We start from the raw sequence: 6000 nt of genomic DNA on the forward strand, positions 1-6000 counted from the left end.
TCAGTTTGTTCCTGTGACACAGAGACTGCACTTAGGGGGAAGCAGTGGCTCAGAACCAGGAGGGTTCATCGTGAGGACCCCCCGGCCCCAGGGGGTTGGAAAAATATGGGGGGGACAGATGTCCCAAAGCAGAGACTGTGCCTTTTTGGAGTGAGACAAGGCATCCTTGAAAGACAACCCTAAAAGCAGCTCTGGTCCATGCGTCAGTGGTGAGAGCACTGGGCATGGAAGGAAGATGTCACAAGCGGCAAAAGGACTTTTTTCCAGGCGGTGCCGAAGTGACAGGGAAGCACACGAGGTTTCAGTGTGTTTCCAGGGGAAGCCTATGGAACAAGAAGGACTCCTTTCCTCTTCATGAACTGAAGTTTGAGTATACTAAAGTGTGGTGCCAGGCTGGGCAGTTGGTGATTTGGGAGAATGTATCGGATTGAGAAAGTCAGGTAGTGGGGAGGAGGAAAGTGGTTTTTTTGTAAGGTTTTCAATTTTTTTTCTTTTCCTTATAGTTTTTCCCTATTTTCCTGTAGTTTAGGTAATAAAGTGTTCTTTATGTTTAAGCTAAAGCCTGTTTTGCTTATTCCTGGTCACATCTCACAGTAGACACCAGGGTGAGGGCATTTTCATGGGGGGCACTGGCTCTGTGCCAGGCTCAAACCATGACACACATTATAGCTCTGGACTATAGCAGGCATTTAGGTTTATGTGGTTCCCTCAGCTGCAAGCTGGCTCATTGATCTTCATAAGAAAGCTGTCTGAGTGTGAATGGAGCTTGGCTAGTAGGCAGTCAGACACAAAGTAAACAATTACCTAAATGGCTGCTGCTACTTGTAGCTTCACTGTATGGGAGCTATACATGCATTGAAGAAAACATCTAGATTTTGCCCACTGCTTTATTCTTTGACCATTTTTCTTCTGTATTATCTCCAGAAGTAACTTCCACTCACTCTTTTTGAAGTTTCATTTCCAAATTTCCCTCTTCCCTTTCAGTCTATGACATGGTGATTGAACAAGCAGACAATTGCATGAAGGTGTTACCAGTAACATTAAAATCAAGTCATTAATCAAGTGGTAGATAAGCTGGCCTAAGACTATGGTAGTGCAAGATGGTAGATTTCACCAGTGTTGAATCCAATCATTAACTCTATTTACCATAAAATATTTGCCAGAAAAACTTAAGTGTTAATTTGAAGATGCATAATGAAAAATCCATAGTTTTATTTTGAAATTTATTCAAATGGTTAAATCATATTTGCCTATTTAGAAATTGTACCTTAATTCTAAATTCAACTTGTTTAGCCTTGTTTTCTAATATTCAGTTCTTCCAGTGTTCATCATTGCTGTTAACCATTAAAGCCCATCATTCTTTGGTTTGGTTTTTTTGTGGGTTTTTTTGGAGGTTTTTTTGTCTTTTAAAGTGCAGCAAGTCAATTCTTGTTTGTATGAAAGACAAATTCCCCTGTAAAGGTGTCTTGCTGGCTGGAACATTGGCAGTTGTTTTTTTTTTTTTGAAAACATGGCTGCTTAGCACTAGACAAAATTTATCTCTGTATGTAACATTGGAATATGCTTCTCCATAGTGCTGCTTGCTATTCTTCTGCACAGGTACTCAAAGACTGCATTCACCATATTATCACAGGGGAGCCTTGCACTAAACGGGTTCTTAGCTGGGACATGATAGCTAGGATTTTTCCAGAATTGGTATTTTCCAGAATACAGTCTATCCTTTGGAAGAGACAGCCTACCTTTTGTTCTACAAAATTACATTTTGTTCAAATTGGTTTCGTTTTCCACCTTATGCAGATCACTCTGCATGACTGCTTATCCCCACTAATTACTAGTTTGTTTCTCTGGAGCTATTTATTAGCACAGTTTTACAGCTATATCTGAGTCATCAAGGGGTTTGTTGGATCCTCCATACTTCCAGGATCCCCAAGACATTGTTATTGATGACTGATGGCTGCTTTTCGTCATTTATTATTCTCAACTTATTTAACGTTTACCTTTCAGATATGGTATTATGCTATTCTTTAAAATTAGGTATATGACATCAGAAATGTATGCATTGCACTTGCAGGAACTGCAGCACTGTTATATTCAGCTAAGCTTGTAAAAGATCCATCTCATAGGAGATATTTCCCATTCATTCTTTATTAAATGAGCCTTTCAGCATCCCAGAGAGACTGATAGAGCCCAGTTGCACAAGTCCTTTTTCATAATTTGAAACAACTCTTTTTTTGGCCCTGCAATCACATTTAAGCACACACTAAAAGGTTACCTTTGACTTTGTAGAGTTTAAGCTTTCATTTGGAACAAATAAAGCAGGCATTTCACATCTCTGGGCAAGGGACAGCTCCCAAATTCCTGATAGGTCTTGCTTAATTGATGAATTACACTAGCATCTATTTATAGATTTAAATATAAAAGTAATGTCTATATTTAGTAAGAGCTAAATAATAAAGTGACTTTTGAAAAGACACAGTGACACAGTGTATTCTTCAAATAAAAAGAGAACTTCTGTTTCAATTAATGTTTTCATGCTTGAATTGTACTTAGTTGTTTCACATGATATTATTCTTAGTAATTCTTTAGAAGAATTTAAAATAATGCAGTAAAATAAGAAATGGTCTTTAATATGCTTTTACAAAAACCTTCAAGACTATGAGTCTCCAGTTATTTGAACAGGAAATATGCTGTCTCATAGTTTGTAGTGATTCTCAGATACAGCTGTATCAAACTAAAAAGTGGGATACTACGTGTGCTGTTCCATGAACATAGGAATTGCAATGAGTTTTTTGCAGTCCTTAAACCACACCTTAAGCTGGTCCTTAACTGGAGATGAGTAATAAGCCTTAGACTCCACCTTAATCACTGTAAGCAACTTGCATGCGGTCAGCTCTGTGGAAAAAACCACACACAACAGTGGAGAATTATAAAAGGTAACATTTTAAGAACACATGTAATAATGTTGACATGTTTACATCATGTAGTAAAGAACCGTGCTCCAATTCCAACAGCTGCATTGCTTATTGTAACAGATACAATTTTCTTGGATGATTTTATCCTTCTTAAGCATGATGGGATCATTATGCATGTCTACTCTAAAGCTATTTGTGCTCTTTTTCTTGCCTCACATTAATGGGTGAGGCCATTATATGGGGAGCCATTATGTGACAAAACTCAGTGTCTTATTTTGCAGAGCTGTTGAATTAACTCAGATCACATGATGTCATTGTGTCTCATGAATCTGTGTGTGAAAGCTGTCTCTAAGAAACTGTTACAAAAATTAAATTACAAAACCTGATAAACCAAGTCATAAACTGCCTGGTATATTCCCATACGGATCATTATCCTAACGTTTTCATTCTCCCAGTTCAGTATTACTGTTGTCTGACTTATTCATGAAGCCACATGTGCTGAACTTAGTCATTACTGAACAAACTGAGAAGCTGTCTATATAAAATTGTGGTGGTTTTCCCTACTATTTAAAGGCAGAAGAGTTATTTTCTGGTCACAGCAAAGTAATTTCTGAGGCAAGCTTTACAAGGCTCCTGACTCAGTTTAGCCAGTTGTTCTCAAGCAGGTTTTATCATTCTGTCCACTTTTCATTCTGCACATCCTCATTCCCTACTGAGTGTTTTCCCTTCCTGTCTCCCCATTAACGTGATGGCCTTACAGGACTACTGGACTACTGTAAAGTACTGCTGCTTTCCACTCCTCCCTTCCTCCCCTTGCACCACCTCTGAGCATGATTTGCCTCACTCCCACTTCACAGGCATTCGAGGCAAGATATTTTCAGATTTGTAAAACGCTAAGTCCTGTTGTTAAAAACGAGTGCAGGCTCCCGGTACTAAAGTGATTTCAGCATTTATTATAAGAAAAAGAAAGGCCTGAAGCACGGGGGCCCGCGGGCCGAGGAGGAGCATTCCCGTCGAGGATGCTGATACGGCGGCGCTGGGTCTTATTGAGCAGCGATGTCCCCGATGGAGCGGCAAGCATTCAGCGGGTCAGAAGCCCCTTTTTATCCTGTTTTTTGTCCCTTTGGATTGGTTTCTTTTTGGATCCTTCATTTGCATGAAGGTTTAAGGGGCTTGATTGGCCCATGACAATTCTGTCCAGGCTGCCTCGTTTCGCTTTGGGTGGGGCACTTTACTTAGGTGTATTATGGTACTGCTGTTTCTTATAACTACCCTTTTAAACCCCTTTTACCGTAACCTAACTAACAGTACATGCTTAACAATCTATCAACTATTTTACAACAGTTTCTAACCTATTTTTAACACTCTGAAAGACTAAAAAGTCAACATGACACTAAGAATAACTCAGTCTCTTAAAACAGCGAGGAGGGGTTCAGATAAGAGTAGACTGTACTATTATTTACCAATGTCAGGGGTAATTCTTTTAAGGTCAGAAAAATGACATCTGAAATAGAAATATTATACAGAAAATGTAGTTTCTTTTCACAGGCATTTTGGGTATGTAGCATCCAGTCTATTCTTAAAATCATCACTTCTATTGCTGCTATTCTACACTTGTTTTAATGTGCTTCAAAAACTTCATGTCATGGCTTCTGAAAATCCAACTTGAGGTGGAAAAAAATAGTTTTAAAGAATTTCATTTGTCTATTTAAATTATGCATGTATGAAAAGTCGTTTTTCATATGTAATTTTTGAGATGCTATTTTTAATACTGTGGCAAATCAAAAGCAGCTTTGTGTTGAATCTGCAAGTTCGGTATGTAGTTAATTCTCAGTGATAAATATGAGCTTTGCTTTCTTGAAGGCAGTTTGGCTTGGAAATAAAATCGTGGAAGTATGAAAATGCTGAACTGCACATGCAAAGTATGCTTCTGACTATTCTGATCATAAGTTTGTATGAATGTTAAAAATGTAGTAATTTGTTTATGCAATCACTCTCAGCTGTCTGTGATAATGTGTACTTACCTAGGTGTGGAACTTACATCAGTAAAAGCAGTTTCCAAAGTGCTGAGAGGCATTGAAACACTTGGGTAGGAAATTGAAGTTTTGGTAAAACCAGCTTGAAAGTGAAAGGAGGAACAAAAAAGAAAAATATTTCTTCAAGGTCACAGCAAATATTATGTTGTATGTTTTAATAACTTTTAGAAGGTTGCTTTGCCACCTACATATATGTATTACATGAAATTCTCCTTTTTGGGAGGATGATCACTGCATGACAGGTCTTGCCTGAACAGTAACTATAATAATTTAAAATATATTACAGTATTTAATAAAAATAGATTTCCTATAATTATCACAATATTTATATTTCACTAAAAACTAGGAAATATCACCATGGCAAGTGACCAAGGCTCCTCTAGCCAGCACTCTGCCTGAGTCCACTCTCAAGGACACCAAGAGTGTTCGTCTTCTCCAAGGTCAGCACCCACAAAAGAGACCCTTGAGAGGGCAAATCTGTGGCACATTACCTTTTGTATTTCTGAGAATTACTTCCAGACCCTTTTACCTCATTAAACAGCATTACTACCGCTTTAAGTGTAGAAATTGCAATTCACACTGAGAACTCCCTACCTGGCTAGTCTTTCTTTCTCGTTTTACAGGTGGGTGGCACAGCTACAGGAAATCATGACTCATATTCTTGTGTGGCTTTCATTGCTATTGGGAGAATAAAACCGGCAGACAACAATGCAGAGATAAGACAATAACCTGACTCCAAAGTTTCAGACAGCCTGGTAATCTTCGGCTGCCTCCAGGGGTGCTGGCCTGATGGAACGGGCTTTTCATCGGAGATAAGCATCCCGTGCCACAAATATCTTTAAAGAAATAGTGCAAATGAGGAAAAAGTGAGGGACAACTCCCCAGAGCACATAATCCCTCTCAACTTCTGTAAACATCTAGGTGTTTTTACACTTTCAAATGAGCAGGTGTGAATCATAAAAGAGCTACCATTAAAGAAGTCTGTGCTTTTCAAAGACAGCTCCTCTTCAGTTTTAAATTCTGCTTAGGTACAGTTTAAGTGATTGTCACAA

The 6000-nt window shown here is 38.5% G+C and overlaps 1 protein-coding gene across 1 annotated transcript in view; it reads left to right on the forward strand.

Annotated features, from left to right (window-relative positions):
- The window catches only part of IFT56 (intraflagellar transport 56), a 55565-nt gene extending 49565 nt beyond the window's left edge, over positions 1-6000 (forward strand). The window contains exon 19 of the mRNA XM_064702252.1: positions 5572-6000. The gene's annotated coding sequence lies outside the window, so the exon portion shown is untranslated. The remainder of the gene's footprint in view (positions 1-5571) is intronic.

Source organism: Zonotrichia leucophrys, chromosome 1A (assembly GCF_028769735.1).
Source record: "Zonotrichia leucophrys gambelii isolate GWCS_2022_RI chromosome 1A, RI_Zleu_2.0, whole genome shotgun sequence".
NCBI classification, from domain to species: domain Eukaryota; kingdom Metazoa; phylum Chordata; class Aves; order Passeriformes; family Passerellidae; genus Zonotrichia; species Zonotrichia leucophrys.